The following is a 15,574-nucleotide window of genomic DNA, read 5'->3' as shown; positions in this document are numbered from 1 at the left end:
AAGAAAACCTCAACAATTAGGATAACTTATTCTCTTCAAAAGTTATAGAGATACCTAATTGATACGATAACTAATTCTCTTCAAAAGTTATAGAGATACCTAATTGATTATACCTCACAAGATTTATCTAAATAAATTTTAGATGTTGATCATACGGAGTTATAGTCATAGATGAAGAACTCTTTGTAGTTTTTATCAATCTTTAATGGTCGTATAACAGAACAGACAAACCTTTAGAATGATAAGAACTACAATGATCAAGATAAGATTATGGATAACAAATATATATTAGGTAAAAGATAGTACGGTCGGGCTTGATCTCAAATCCCAAATGGAGTCTTCAAAGTCGTAATCTGATTATGTTTCACAAATCCCAAGAGGAAGACTCTAGACGTAACTACGACACAACATGTACAAATTAAATTTCTTAGCTGCAGAACATCCTATATTTTTCTTAAAGTTCTAGCAACTATTACTTGCATCAAAGCAATTTCACGATCTAGTTTCCATGTTTACAAATTACTTTGATGCCGAGCAAACTTTTACTTGTTATTATATAGATTGATTACAAAGAACGAAAACCATGTAAAACATGTAAGAAGTCTGACTTGTAAAAAAAAGATGTGCACCCGCGTATGTCGGTTAAGGACTTACAAAAATTAGCTCAAAAATTAACCAATATGGTCCATGAACCATCAAGCAATATTGGAGTTCAGTAACAACCAATAACATGACCAGTTCAAGAACTCAAAAAAGTGGTTGGTGAACTTAATAAGTCTGGAGTATCCAGGAACGTAACTAAAAGCGCATAGTTCACAAACTTGAAATTCAGTTATGAAAATGCGGGGGTCTAACAACCTCACCCAACAATTCGTTTAGCAATCTGAGAGGACTTACTCCAATATACTTTCTAGAGAATCAACTAGACAGTCAGACTCAATCTAGAGTAAAGTATATCAAAGCTTAATATCTCCACCTCTTAATTCAATCCACAATCGGCAAATAGAAATCTGCAAGCCCGATTGAATATAAAAGAAGTTACTTGAACGGTACCAAAGACCAATGTTCAAGTGTCAATCAATGTAATTCAACAACCAAAGGTTGGATATTATAATTGATTGATCTTAATGCACAACCTGTGATATTTCAATTATATAACAAAATGTAATGCGAAAAAGAAATAACACAGACACCAGAATTTTGTTAACGAGGAAAACACAAATGCATAAAAACCCCGGGACCTAGTCCAGATTGAACTCCACACTGTATTAAGCCGCTACAGACTCTAACCTAATACCAATTAACTTCGGACTGGACTGTGGTTGAACCCTAATCAATCTCAAACTGATTCAAGGTACAGTTGCATTCCTTACGTCTCTGATCCCAGCTGGATACAATTGCACTTGATTCCCTTAGTTGATCTCACCCACAACCAAGAGTTTCTACGACCCAAAGTCGAAGTCTTGATAAATAAATATGTCTCACACAGAAAAGTCTATAGATTGAATAAATCTGTCTCCCACAGAAATACCTAAGAGTTTTTGTTCCTTCTTTTGATAAATCAAGGTGAACAGGAACCAATTAATAAACCGGTCTTATATTCCCGATGAACAGCCTAGTATTGTCAATGACCTCACAATTATCTTAATCTACTAGCGAAACAAGATATTTTAGAATCACAAACGATGAGACGAAGATGTTTGTGATTATTTTTATCTTACCTATCGGAGAAATTAATCTCGAGTCAATTATTTCAATTGTACTCAATACGATAGAATCGGGCAAGATAAAAACACGCAACTACAAAGAAAATAGTTGGGTATGGCTTCACAATCCCAATGAAGTCTTTGAAGTCGTTAACCTACAGAGTCTCGATACCTAAGGTTAAAGGAGAGTCGACTCTAGTTTATGCAACTAGTAACACACAGGAGGTGTGGGGATTAGGTTTCCCAATTGCTAGAGTTCTCCTTTATATAGTTTTCAAATCAGGGTTTGCAATCCAAGTTACCTTGGTGACAAAGCATTCAATATTCACCGTTAGATGAAAAACCTGATTTAACCAAGCTAATATCTTTTAACCGTTAGATCGAACTTATCTTGTTACACACAAATGAAATGTACCCTCATTTAGGTTTATGTAACCGTACCTAAACGTGTACACCATGTTGGTTCACAAATAGTTAACCGAGGTAAGCCATATGATTACTCTCATATCAACCTTATTCATCTTAACCATAACTAGTTCAAATGACTCAAATGAAATTAGTTAAAGAGCTATTCAATTGCTATATTCTCATAGAATTATACAAGAACACATTTGAAGCAAAATCGGTTTGATTCACTCGAATCAATACATGAACATTATAGCCACGGTTTGCAAAGATTGCATTCCTTATTTTATAAATGGTTAGGTTCATGTACACAGCCTATTTTAGAAAGTAACCACTTAAGTATGCGTACGGAAGTAACCGGGTTTGAGTTTGTTTTGGTTTTCAAACTCAGCAGAAATTCACGGACGTGAACTTTCCTCTAGTATGCGTACGGGTACTCATACTTTGGGAACCGGTTTGAGTTGATTTTAATTTCCAAACTCAGCATAAATTCACGGACGTGAACTTCCGCTAGTATGTGTACGGGTACGCATACTTAGCCAGTCTCCATCAACTATTTAGTACACACATAAGTATGTATACATTTGGTTCCCGGTTTTGGACTTATACACAAATGTGCGAACACACTATATGCTTATATCCAAAGATGGTTACATGATTCTAAGCTCTTTATTTCAATCATTGAAACATCTTAGAGGATGACAATAGTCGTTTTCACACACTATTAGCATCAAAGCAATTTTCAAGATATTGAAATAATCATTATCGAAAAATTCCAAGACAACACCAAATGATTGTATCACACAAACCATGTAAGATGTTACTCGACAATTTTCACATGATGGCATTCAAACCGTCGGAGTTTTGCTTTGCAGCAAGTATCTCAGCAGCTTCATATGCACCAATATCCTTAGGAACGGTTGCATTCCCTACTGCCACAACGGGAGCATCATAGCCATTAACTACATAAACCCGTGATTGAAAATCACGCGCTTGAAGAAAGGCACGCATAGCAATTTTCCACCACAAGTAATTTGAGCCATCGAAGACTGTGATAAGTTTATAGAGATAGAACTTCTGTCCATATCATATCGCTAAAAATACAGACTTTTGAGGTCTTTAATGTAATACCCTGTATTTTTAGCTATTGTTTTGGGTCGGGTTATACCCAAATTAGCTAACCATGTGGTTTAGGTCGTTTGTCTTGCCTTAACTTATGTGGGTTGCTTGAACTAGAAAATATACGTGGAAATAAAGTTACCTAATTAACTTTAATAACTAAATAAAATTATAAGGGAAATGAAAAAAAAAATAAAGCAATTAAGTTACATATAAATAGGGAGAAAAGTATTAGAGAATGTAGAAAATAAAAAGCTATGGACAGGAAGAAGGAGATAAAGATAGGGTTTATTTTAGAGAGGGAGGCCATGAAAAATTAGTGGAGAATCAATGGAATTGAGGTAGAATGTGAAACCCTTTCTCTTTAGGTGTTTTTCTTTGGTATTTAATTTATGTAATTTTGTATTGTTATGATTCAATAATTTATTTGAATAAATATGTAATTCTTGTTGATGATCAGGATTTTGGAATTGTTAGATAACATGATTACGTACCCATGGTTAAATTTTGAGAACAATACACCACAAATTCACCGTTGAATGTATGTTTGAATTTGGATGATAGTTTCTGAAATTCTGGACAGTTACGCTTTTCTGTGTGATTGATATTCTTAGGAAGTCTTAATGATGTTAAAAAAATTTGGATCCTTAACAAAAGTTGTATATTTGTGATTTATCTATCAGTATGATTTAGATTGAGTCAATTTGGTATTTCTATGATTTTATCATGAATTGTTTGGTAATGACATGTAATCTGTCCAGTTTTTAGGATGTCCTTGTAAATTCGATAACTTTTGTTTGAACCGTTGGTTTTATGTGAAATTTTGATATGTGGTTGTTTATGGAAATATGTATGTTCTTCAAAAGTTTCAGAAAGATCAGATGAATAAATCATCCAAATATGTATGATACAAAATGGATGCAGTTATCTTGTTTGTAGAAATGCTTGAAAGAAAATTATGTTCTTATGCCATGGTTGCATGTGTTGAACGAGTTCATGTTTTTCCGTTAGATGGAATATCGTTTCATGCTAACGGAGGGTAATGATCCCCGAGAGTTAAATGGGTAATGATCCCCATGGGAACTTGTGTTTCCCGACAATCGATGGCGGCTGTCCGTGCCGGTAAAAGATATGTGGTGTACGAACCAAGATTTTCGTACTGTGAATGAAATGGGTAATGATACCCGAGAGCAAATGGGTATGATCCCCATAGGAACTTTTGTTCCTGACCATCGATGGAGGCTGTCTGTGACGATAAATGATAGGTGGGTGTACGAACCAAGGTTTTCGTACCGTGAACTCATGGTTTGAGGTGACTTATAAATATGTGAATAATGTATTCGAAATCTAAATTAAATGAGTTATTGGAAACATAGTCGGTGTTATGAACTCATTTGTGAAATTCAAATGGATTAATTGTTGTTGTGAATTGATGAGTTGAATCCTAAATGGATGATTTGATAAATGGTTTGTTGATAATAATATAAATATTGTGAACTTATGGTTTGTTGGTGACGATATTAATTTGTGAATCGTGTGTTGGAATCTCCATTGAATGATTAGTGGAAACCTTATTGGTTTTATGAACTCAAGCATTGAAATACGAATTGAAGTATTTGTAGGAAACATTAATACTGTTGTGAATTCACGTGCAAAATATATTTCAATGAATTGTTGAACTCAAGTGTGAACCTAAATGGAAGAATTGTGAATTGTTGTATTAAATCCAAAATGGATGATTAGTTGACAATAATAATGGTATTATGAACTCATGTTTGATTGGTTACAATGTTAATATGTGAATGATGTGTTGAAACTTAAATTGATGATTTGTTGATAATAATATTAATGTTATGAACTCATAGACTGAATTCTAGATTGGATAATTTATCGAAAATATTGTTGGTATTGTGATTCTTGAATATATCATGGATTCGTTGAAGTTGTACCATGTTCTTGTCATAAGTTTTTTCCTTGATAAAAATGATCGTGTTTGCGCATCTTTAGAGAATTGGTAATCCATTCTACTGAGCTGTCATCTCACCCCAATTGACATCCTTGCAGATTTATTAGAGTCGCGCAGCGGAAGCTAGGATTGAGTAGCTTAGTGATTTGAATCTTTTCATTGTATTGATTGAAATGTAATTTGAAATAATAAGTTTGCTGGAAATGTTGTTACAAATGATTAGCAAATTCATATGTTTAAATTCATATTAGAAAGACTAAATTATATTTCTTGTAATAGAAAAAAAAAATAACTAAGAGAAATATATATTCATAAGTCTCTTTCCGACCCATAACGCTTCGAGTTCGGATATCTGTATGGGTTTGACCCTGGTCCGTAACTCGGGGTGTTACATTTAATGTGTTTGCCTGCTCTGATACCAATTGAAAATGTGGGGGGTCTAACAACCACACCCAACAATTCGTTTGGAAATCTGAAAGGACTTACTCCAATATACTTTCTAGAGAATCAACTAGACAGTCAGAATCAATCTAGAGTAAAGTATATCAAAGAGATTAATATCTCTAACTCTTAATTCAATCCGCAATCAGCAAATAGAAATATGCGATCCTGATTGAATATAAGAGGAGTTACTTGAACGGTACCAAAGGCCAATGTTCAAGTGTCAATCAATGTAAATCAACAACCAAAGGTTTTGAAAGACGAGGTTACCCAAATATACCTCAATCTAAAAAATTTCCACCTATAAGTCCTTTCTCCGAAAGTGATTTTCTATGGACTGAGTTGAGACAATACAACTAATCGGTTCACACTTCGTGTGATCGTCTATGGATACGAGATCGAGACAATACAACAACGAAGTATGTTTACTTGATAAATTCAGACTTAACCAAACACAATATGATTACTATCAAGTAAATAGAAATTAACGTTTGTGCATTTTACTTCTAATTATAATAGAAACAATTATAATTGCGGAAATAGAAAAGTAAAAGACACAACAAGATTTTGTTAACGAGGAAACCGCAAATGCAGAAAAATCCCGGGACCTTGTCCAGAATTGAATACTCTCAGGATTAATTCGCTATACAAAATCAAACCAACTTCGTATAGTTGAGACCAAGCAACTAAACCTATAGTTCACCTAGTTCCGTCTGTATTCCCACGCCTCCAACTTGTAATAAGTCACGTACTTGGAACAATTTCTTTGGTTCGTATTCCAAACAGTAAAGGAACAAAAAATCTGTTTGGTAACAACTCTTTTCAACCAAGTGATGTGAGTTCGGCAAAAGGCTATTCAGTTTATCCCAATAAACTCCTTTGTCAGGTCCTTAGATATATCTAATAACAACTACCTAAGTAATTGTCAAGATTTTGCAATCAATACTTTGAATCAAAAAGAATTATATTGATGCTGATCTACTCAAATAATCAATCCCATCTACCACAAGGATAAACCGATTATAGTTGGATCCTCTTTAACCGAAACAAGTATTGTGCACACCAAAGATTATGAAACCAAATCAGAAATCTTCAAAGTCTTCTTTGTCTTCAAATTTTCTTAGATCTTCAATAAATACCTATACACAATCAACATGAATCTCTTGTGATCAATCACACACAGAACGGAGTCTGTTAACAATGGATTATCACAAGACGTCTTTAGATCTACAAACAGCCTAAAGATCCCCGTCGAAACTTCGATCTAGTTTGAGTGAATCTTATATCAGAAGAGAATATTCTCAAGCATAGACAAACTAGGTGCAATCAAAGATCAACAACCGTTAGTCAATAAAATCAATCGAAAACTAATAATAAACCGTTAGCCAATTAAATCAATCGAAAACTAATAATAAACCACAATTATCTAGTTTCCCACCAACGATACTAATAGATATTCTCAATCCCAAAGAAGTCTTTAAACCGAGCGGCCGTAAGAGTTCTCGCCTAATTAGGTTACTTTCCTCTCCGAATAGGCGGCTCCACCAGTAACAACACAACTAGGTAGTTTTGCTGGATCTGAGGATTAGTTTGCTCGAAATGTAAACTTTGATATTTATAGATCAAGGAAGTTTCGACACCAAGGAATTTCCAAAATCGAAAATATTCTCAAGATATGCAATATATTTCCAAATTCGGTTTCCATAATTCCTGAAAATGCTTTGTCCAAATATTGACCTAAATTCTATTAGAAAATATCCAACTAGTAAATGCACACTACTAATTTTCATTTTCCAAAAATAAAATTAAAAACCTTAATTAAAAGATTCTCAATTTATTTTCGATCTGGGATTTTCCTTTAGCAATTAAGGAATATCTTTGAACAATAAAATATAGGCGTTACTACACATGTTCAAAGTATGTCGACATCTTAACTTTGTAAGTCCTCTTTCATACTTACAATCTTGAAACCGATACACTTCCAAAAAAGTTTAGAATTGGTTCATCTGACTTCCAAGAACTATGTGATTGATTAAGAACACTCAATCACCAAACATGGGTTTCACGGTTCTACCAAAACAAGTTTCGGTTCTACCTCCATGTGGGTACTGGAATTCGTCACACTAGCTTTCCAAATTCGGCTAACTAGGTACAAGGATCGGTTCCCACATATATATGGTATCTAACTTTTATTTGTCGCACATGTCCATAGAATCGGTTCCCAATATCTAAAAACGTGTTGCACATGTTCATAGGATCGGTTCCCAATATCTAAAAACTTGTTGCACCTCATACAAGGATCGATTCCCCTCTTGTGATCGGTTGCACCTCTTACTAGGATCGGTTCCCCTTTTCCTAGAGTTGGTCATACCAATTACAACAAATCGATCACACCATCTCAGGTGATTACTTAAGATCAGTTTCACTAATAAAAGTCATACCAATACAAAAGTCAGGCCTTGTGAATAGTTTTACCAATAACACAAACAAGTCATGAGCGGTTATACTAATCACACATATTGGTAGTTCAAAAGATATGCAATGAATAGCAATACCAATAAGCCTAGCGATTTCCATTTCGATTCACGAAACAAGTTCATGAATTTACTTCCTTTAAACGAACAAGTTGAGAGCACGTGCGTAGCACGTTATGTGTTATAGAATGTTCTTGTGAAAAATCAAAGTTATTTTTTTTGTTTCGAAAACTCAAAATTTGATACCCTTATTTATGTTCATTGCGAAGAAAAATTAAAAATCTTTCCGGTGATATAAAATTTACAAAAATCCGACATATAGTTCCAAAGATATGAAGGTTTAAATTTTTCAACTTGTTTTTTATAAAAATGGCATCTTTCATAAATAAATGAAAATTTGATCTTCGATAAATAAGCCCCTACATTTAACATATAATACCATAAAGACAATGTGCAGACACCAAACATTCACGTTGATTCAACGGCTGAATTTTAAATTTATAAGATCTAACGAACATGATTGAACATAATTGAAATTGGGGGGACCCAATGTGCAGACACCAAAACACGGAAAAAATTTAGTTTGCAGGACGGAGATTAAAGAGGGCGGGGATCTTACGGATGTAGTTAAATGTGTAGACACCAAATCCAAACACGAAAATGTTCCGGATTTTCGTTGTTATTAAAAGGGGGAGATGTAAAACATTGTTTCCTAGGATGAAATCTTCACCTCATACCCATACATAATCACAATAGCATTCAAACGATTACGTCGATGTCTTATATATGAATTTCAAAAAATAAGCGTTATACTTCGTATTGTATTCCCTAATACTACGTCTAACTAGAGTATAATCATTCATGCTTCGCAGTTATGTTTTCAATATGCACGACTTGAAAGATACGTTAGGGAATGAAACAGTTCAAGTCAAATATTACTAACCTCAAGTGGAAGGATGATGTTGTCGTTGTGGATCCTCACTTCTTCAAGTCTTCACATAATACTTGTAATGTCTCATATCCTAATACTTTCAAGATAACCTATACGAAATTGACTCTAGTACATAATCAAGCGACTCTTTAAATGAGTTTTAGTCCACTGAAATATGACAACCAAACTTGACATACCAACGCTTGGGGGGTTCAACCGAGCTATGCTCTAACATGTTGGATATTTAATTGATTGATCTTAACGCATAACCTGTGATATTTCAATTATATAACAAAATATAATGCGAAAAATAAATAATACAGACATCAGAATTTTGTTAACGAGGAAACCGCAAATTCATAAAAAATCCGGGACCTAGTCCAGATTGAACACCATATTATATTAAGCCGCTACAGACTCTAGCCTACTACCAATTAACTTCGGACTGGACTGTAATTGAACCCTAATCAATCTCACACTGATTCAAGGTACAGTTGCGTTCCTTACGTCTCTGATCCCAGCAGGATACTACGCACTTGATTCCCTTAATTGATCTCACCCACAACCAAGAGTTACTACAACCCAAAGTCGAAGACTTAATAAACAAATCTGTCTCACACAGAAAAGTCTATAGGTTGAATAAATCTGTCACCCACAGAAATACCCATGAGTTTTTGTTCCATCTTTTGATAAATCAAGGTGAACAGGAACCAATTGATAAACCGGTCTTATATTCCCGAAGAACATCCTAGTATTATCAATCACCTCACAATAATCTTAATCGATTAGCGAAACAAGATATTGTGGAATCAAAAACGCTGAGACAGAGATGTTTGTGATTACTTTTATCTTGCCTATCAGAGAAATTAATCTCGAGTCAATTATTTCAATTGTACTAAATACGATAGAATCGGGAAAGATCAGAACACGCAACTACAAAGTAAATAGTTGGGGCTGGCTTCACAATCCCAATAAAGTCGTTAACCTACAGAGTCTCGATAGAAACCTAAGGTTAAAGGAGAATCGACTCTAGTTTATGCAACTAGTAACACACAGGAGGTGTGGGGATTAGGTTTCCCAATTGCTAGAGTTCTCCTTTATATAGTTTTCAAATCAGGGTTTGCAATCCAAGTAACCTTGGTGACAAAGCATTCAATATTCACCGTTAGATGAAAAACCTGATTCAACCAAGCTAATATCTTTCAGCCGTTAGATCGAACTTAGCTTGTTACACACAAATGAAATGTACCCTCATTTAGGTTTATGTAACTGTACCTAAACATGTACACCATGTTGGTTCACAAATAGTTAACCGAGGTTAGCCATATGATTACTCTCATATCAACCTTATTCATCTTAACCATAACTAGTTCAAATGACTCAAATGAACCTAGTTAAAGAGCTATTCAATTGATATATTCTCATAGAATTATACAAGAACACAATTGAAGCAAAATCGGTTTGATTCACTCGAATCAATACATGAAAATTATAGCCACGGTTTTCAAAGATTGCATTCCTTATTTTATAAATGTTTAGGTTCATGTACACAACCGATTTTAGAAAGTAACCCCTTAAGTATGCGTACGGGCATATGTACTTAAGTAACCAGATTTGAGTTTGTTTTGGTTTTCAAACTCAGCAGAAATTCATGGACGTGAACTTTCCGCTAGTATGCGTACGGGTACGCATACTTTGGTAACCGGTTTGAGTTGGTTTTAATTTCCAAACTCAGCAGAAATTCACGGACGTGGACTTCCGCCAGTATGCGTACAGGTACGCATACTTAGCCAGTATCCATCAACCATTTAGTACACACATAAGTATGTATACATTTGGTTCCCTGTTTTGGACTTATAAACAAATGTGCGAACACACTATATGCTTATATCCAAAGATGGTTACATGATTCTAAGCTTTATTTCAATCATTAAAACATTCTTAGAGGATGACAATAGTCGTTTTCACACAGTATTAGCATCAAAGCAATTTTCAAGATTTGAAATAATCATTATCGAAACATTCCAAGACAACACCAAATGATTGTATCATACAAACCATGTAAGATGTTAATCGGCAATTTTCACATGATAAAAGATGAACTTGATCGAAGCGAAAGCTTTCCAACACATATTTCGAGAAATATGTAAGCGAGTTAAACTCAGCTCGACATCTCAAATGTGTATATAGAAAACTATATCGTAATACGACTTATGTCTCAATATAGGAGATATAGTAGAAATAGACTTTCCAAGTGATAGATAGTTCAAGTCTCCACATACCTTTTGTCGATGAAGTTCCACAAGCTCCCTTAGTAGTTCTTCGTCTTCAAATGATGAATGCCGTGAATACTAAGCTCAACTACACAATCTATGTCCTAGTCCGAGACATCTATAAATAGGTTAGAAATCAAGACTTATAGCTTGGATCACTAACATTGAAAAACATGCTTGAGATAGAAACGCATGCGAGTTCGACCGAGCAGTGCTCTAACAAGTTCGTTAACATAAGAGAAAATTTTACAAGTGTACAGGAACATTATCAAATTGTATAGTTCACGAACTAAGAAAATCAGTTCGCGAACTGATAAGCACCTTAGAGTTCAGTCAATTCAAATTTATGCACAGTTCGCAACTGAAAAACAGTTCATGCAAAAAGAGGCAATTTGATGTTTTTAGGATCTTCTTCAACATACATAGTATAAAAAATATTCTCAACCTCAAAAGAGATAAGTCGTATGAACCTCCAATGCTTGAGTTCATGTTTCGAGATTAGTCAACTACAAGCTTGAACTTGAAACTTCTTCTATGTAATTTATCATGTATAATAAAGTCATATGACATTGTCACAGAAGATAAAATGGTAAAAATAATGAGTAAATAGATAGTTATTCTTCACATATCTTTGTTGATAAAGTTCTCGCAGATGACTTTGTTGTTCTTCAGTTTTCAATCTTCGAGGGTATTTGGTGATTTCTGATAATCAACTACCTAAATTTAATCAAAGTCTGAGAACGAGTTTACTATACGATAAATTCCGAAATAATTTGGTTATTTGACATTGATAACAAGCTTGACATACCAATATTTGTAGGTTCAACCAACTGATTCTTTAACATTGTTTATCTTTATAATTAAAGTAAATACACATGTATGTTAATATGAAGCTTGGATCGATTTTTTATTTTATTCCTTGGTTGGAACGAATATTAAATCCAAGATAACCTTGACTAGATAACATTTAATCTTTATAAGATCGATAAGATTCTACAAGTTCTTTTTTTATTAGGTTAAAATCAAAAGAATTGGTGGTGTACTCGCTAACCCCGTCTTTTGGTTAATATTTGTTGTTTTTGTAGAATGAAAGAAGAAAATAAATTTCATCTTTTATTCAACTTTAAATTCTCTTAGTATGTCTTTCAAGCAAGCCCAATTCAGACTACAATGAACGACACGCAAGATCCAAGACAACTTATACAAAATCATCCAAATAAGGGTGTGCTCTAAATCTACGTTCCTATACTTTTTGGAATAATTAGAAGGAAAGTAATGAATAATCATAAATACAAGATTTATAGTAAACAATTACATCTACAATGCTTTACAGGATTTCAAGCAGTTTGACATTCAGAATGTAGTTTATTATGCAGCTTCAAATCTTGTTGATCACAACCTTCTTCTCCCCTTATTAAATTTAATGTGGATAAAACCTTTGTCAAAGGTGCTGCAGGAGCGGAGGCTCAATATTCTTTTGGATATTATTTAGGTCATGGCTCCATATGCCTTGATTCTCTATTTCTAAAAGTAGCGGAAGCTAAGGCGTATAAAGTTAGCCTCCAGCTGGCTCAGAGACTTCAGATTTTCAAGAGTCATGGTTGAAGCGGATGCAACAAGCATACTGATTGTTATTATAGGAAATATATAAGACATACCATGTTGTTTACACTTTATTATCTTGTGTATTTGAGAATCTAAGGAAGAAAATTGTATTGTTTAACTTGGCTTTGACTGAACTATAACCGAAATTGATGAGCTTGAATTTGCTAAATTCGATTTGGTTTGGAACGTAGACCGGTTTTAGAACCGGGCGGTTCGGGGAAATAAAGCTTTATAACCTATGTCAACATATAATTTCTGCAAAATTAGCCAAAATAAAAACCATTTTTTAACTAGCTAAACACCACATTATCTAAATTAAAGTGCATCTATCAAAACCAAAAACAAAGTTCACATTCACAATCACCAAATTAAATAAAACTCTACATATGCATCATCCGATAACACCAAGATCAAGAATTTGATCATTTTGATTATCATCATCTGCACTAAAAAAAATCGCACCTAGACTAGCAACAACTTCAACTTTATCTTGTAATTTACTAATCTAAATCCCACTGATATCTTCTTTTGAATTTGAGATTATATATTGACTGGGGTTTCAGATGGAAATTGATGGAGCCACATAAATGATTAATGGGAACTGGGTAAAATTCAGGGTTATGATGTTTATAAATAGATGGGTAGTGAACATAATAAAAAAGAAGTTGGGGTCCTTGTAAATCGATTTAAACCGATTTTTTTAGCGAGGAGTAAATCAGAACCAAATCATGATATACCGGCTTCTATAATCTAAAACCATTAATGATCGTTGGATAAATGGTTTTGGCCTGGTCTAGTTTCTAGGTTTTTCCCATGCCATGTACCATATCATTAATTTAATACGATTTTTGAGAATCGCATAAAATAAAATTGAAGAAATTGTACAGTAACCAGTGAGTAGAATGGATAGAGGCACGTAGTTACCATGCTAACCTAAATTCAATATCGTGTGCCATACCTCTAGAAGACTGATACTGATAGCCTGATAGACGAGTCGTCTCTAGAATACAACTATTGTAAACACTTCTCAAAAGTAGCACTCGGAGAGAATGTCATGCTTAACGGCGTAAAAGAAATCTCAATCAAACGATATTTCAAACACAACATTCAAAATCTTCCCGAAAACAAAGAATAAAAAAGGAAAGAAGATAGTATGGTACATGTCTTGGTAGTGTGTTTTGAAAAGAGAAACCAGACCAGTTTTTATGTTTTTTTAAAATAGAGTGTGGCGGGAGAAATAGAGACATAGTGACGAAATAATATCTAGATTATGAAGATAATAACGATCATAAAACCTTTTTTAAGAGAAAAAAATGAATCAAAAAATTGTATAAAATATTTGAAGAAATCTTGACAGAAAAAAATAAAAAAAATGAACCAAAACAAGCCTGGGGACACGACTTAGCGTGAACCACGGCATAGATATGCATGTTTTCTGTATCATCTAAATACTCCCCATTTCACAAATTTATAACGACCTCGAAGGACTGACGTTCAACACTCTAATGAGGATACCGGTTTATTGGGGAGGTTACAAATATCATAAGTTTTGTTTAGTTCAAAATCCCTCCCTGTAAACCGGTACTCCGTTAGGATCCATCCATGCTAATATTATTTCATTGAAATTGAAAAGCAAGCGACTATCAGTGTTTATCTTGGTCCAATCCTTAGGTGAAGGAATGGGTTTCATTCTTAGAAACTCAACCCATAAATTTGTTTATGCTCAAATCAACTTACCTTCTCTGCAGAAGAAAAAGAGACTCGAGCAATCAGAAATTCTTTGATGGTGGTTTTGGAGAAGAGACTTGATCGAATCATTATTGAGAATGACACACTAGCTATCTTGGAGGAAATAAACAAGAGGACTTTCATGGGAGATCAGAGAACACAATGTCTATTACAGGACGTTAAAAACATAATTCTCAAGTTTGAACTTATTTCATTTGTCTTGGTTAACCGTGTTGCAAATGGATTGCTTACGATCTAGCTCAATCGGCTAAAACAAATGTCAGCTATACGACTTAATCTGTACCCTCTATTTGTCTCCTGCCTTGTTTATGTAAGGACCATAAGACTAGTTAATTGTAATCCTATGTCTGTTGTTAAAAATAAAATTTAAAAAAAAACGAGCGCCCCAAAAATACGGTGCTCAAGCCTTGTGCAAAGCAGATAAAGCTCCACATTATCATTGGTTTTCCAACATGCCAACATGATCAATTTGGCTTAGGCTTGTTTCTCCAACATGCCAACATGGTCAAATTGGCTTAAGCTGCCTTGATCAATTTGGCTTAGGCTTGTTTCTCCAACATGCCAACATGGTCAAGTTGGTTTAAGCTGCCTTGCTGAGATCATAGCATTTACCCAATGGCTCAACTATCCTGAAAATCAAGATCAATCTTATTATGGGGGCGACATGTTTTATTAGAGGGGCGCCATTTTAATAGGACAAAAAGGGTCATTACATGATCATTCAAGGTGGCCCTTATCAAAAAACTGGAAATGACAAATTAACCCTCATTATTGATAACCTAGTTTAGTGATGATAATCAAGTTAGTGTTAATGATTAATTTCACTTATATTAACTCAAAATCAAAACAAAATCAGATTTTTAGAGTTAAAAAGAAAAAAGTTTAGAGGAGAAGAAAAAGAAAAA

Source organism: Papaver somniferum, chromosome 2 (genome assembly GCF_003573695.1).
Source record: "Papaver somniferum cultivar HN1 chromosome 2, ASM357369v1, whole genome shotgun sequence".
NCBI classification, from domain to species: Eukaryota; Viridiplantae; Streptophyta; class Magnoliopsida; order Ranunculales; family Papaveraceae; genus Papaver; species Papaver somniferum.
The sequence above is the reverse complement of the archived record's forward strand: the minus strand, read 5'-3'. Positions refer to the sequence as shown.